Raw genomic sequence first — 2,390 nt, forward strand, 5'->3', positions numbered from 1 at the left:
GTTGGGCGGAAGGGATTGGGTTGTGGTTAATTACCAAAGACTACTGATTATCTGATTGAGCTTTCTTGAATAACTGTTACTTCATCTCCTATATGCTCATAGGACAATTTCCAGGGACATTAAACACATGTTTGTTTTTAAAATAATTCTCACCAATTATAGTTGCTTCTCTGGTGAACAAGTCCATGAAACTTTTCACACATCATTCCAGAAGTGAATCTGTCCACAATTAGTCTTGCCTATTTTGCTTCCCTATTCTCAACATTATACCTCTCAGTATGCCATAAAATTATGTATTATTTTATAATTAATTGGAAAAATATCTATTTTAATGCTTCACTTATCCCTACCAAGCAGGTAACTTGCCTTGAAATGATATCAATTAAGATTCTATTTTAACCAATTACATGCTGAAGTTTAATCATCTTGAAATGTAATTATCCTGTTAAACCTTTTCACTGCACTTTCCAGATTTTCTTAGTTTTAAACAATTCCCTTTTCCTGAAACAGTACTTCTTATCCAAGGGTAATTTTGCCCCTTTGGAAACATTGTCAATAATTGGAAACACTGTTGATTTTCATGAGGCAGTCAGGGAAAGAATGTATTTCTGGAATCTAGTGGGTAGCATCAGAGGTGTCCCTAAGCATCCTACAATGTACAAGATACCATTCTATGACAAAGAATTATGTGGGCAAATGCCATCAGTGCAAAGTTTGAGAAATCCTGCCCTACCCCATTTGCATGTCCTCTGAATGACATTATTTCAGTCATATCACACTTTCATAGTATATATCTCATGCTCCCCATAACCCTTATTAAATAAATTGTGTCTAACTGTTGATCCAGTAAACAAAACAATCTAATATCAGTTCTCTCCAAGCACATTTTCTACATATAGAAAATTTATTTTATTTTTTATATCTTCATATGTTGTATTTTTATATCAACATTTTCTTATATCTTTCTTTGAAAACATGATCATATATATATATATATATATTCCAAACCTAAAGACATTGCTAAAGATAAAATATTCATTACAAAGTAACAGCAGGAATCTTTCCTTTTAAGCAACCGAAAAAGTGTTTCCCTCAAACATACAATAAGCACAAAAACAAAAGAGGGAGAAGAAAACAGAATTAATGAAAACAAAAATCAAATGAAAGGCAGGGCAGAATACCATCAAAATCAAAATCTCAAGTTCATTTTAAGATAAAGAGAAATAGGATTAAAAAGGAAATAGAACACTATAGACTAACAAAAGATTCTACAACANGCTAAGAGATCCTCAGTTTCCTTGTCCTTTCCAGCTTCTAGAGACTGTTTACAGTGCTTGGCTCAGGCAGACATTTAATCTTTACTGCCAACACTGGCCAGTAGAACCTTTCTCAGATCACATCACTCTGACTCTAACTTTTCATTTTCCTTTCTCATATTTAAAGGACGCTGTGATAATATTGGGCCCACCTGTATAATCCAGGCTACTCTACTTGAAGATCAATTGAGCAGCAATCTTCATTCCATCTGCTACTTTAATTCCCTTTGACATGTGAGGTAACAAACATATCCACAGGTTCTAGGGATTAGGATGTAGAGGTCCTTTTATTCTACCAACCAACTCCTGCAATAAACTTTAGCATATGTTCATTATTTTCTGCAATGGGCCAAGTACTATATTGATGTAATTTATATTTATAGAAGTAGAATCACCTGGTTAAAGTACATAAACACTTTTAAATATTGCCAAAATACACTTCAGTGTGTCCTCATGTATATAGAGAGTGCCAAAAAATATATACACACATATTTTAAGAAAGGGAAAAACTGTATTAAAATTGTAATAATATATACAAATAACAAAAGATGAATACAAGTCATGTGTATACAATTTTTTTGGCACCCCTGGTATCCTAATTGAGTCTGAAAACAACTGTTCTCTAAACATTTGCTGTACTGAAAGTATTGGTGCTCTACCCAGATTGCCTTTCCAGGTTATACATTCTGATCTGGGGTTAGCCTACAACCAATAACCAATAACTGGTCTCAAGGTAGGACTCGCTGCTGCACTTAACTGCTCTCAGCTGCTCATTATGCTGGGCTAAATAAAGCCAGTCTCCACCAGACTACAACATCTCTTAGCTTTCTTCTCCAGCCTACTCTTTCTTCACTTATCTCCTGAGAGCCCTCTCTAAGAATCGCCTGCACAAGCCCCAGAATCCCAAGCTTTGCTTTCAGAGAAGAACACCTAAGACATTTACTAATTTATTATCAAGCTTTTAATTGTTGCAGATATGATAGATGAAATACACATTTATGGTTGAGGCTCTTTAAATGTCACTGGCTGTCTGTGTTTCTCCTTCAGCAAATTGCTTAACTACTTTGATTAATC

The sequence above is a fragment of the Hipposideros armiger genome, unplaced genomic scaffold (genome assembly GCF_001890085.2).
Source record: "Hipposideros armiger isolate ML-2016 unplaced genomic scaffold, ASM189008v1 scaffold_1429, whole genome shotgun sequence".
Lineage (NCBI taxonomy): Eukaryota > Metazoa > Chordata > Mammalia > Chiroptera > Hipposideridae > Hipposideros > Hipposideros armiger.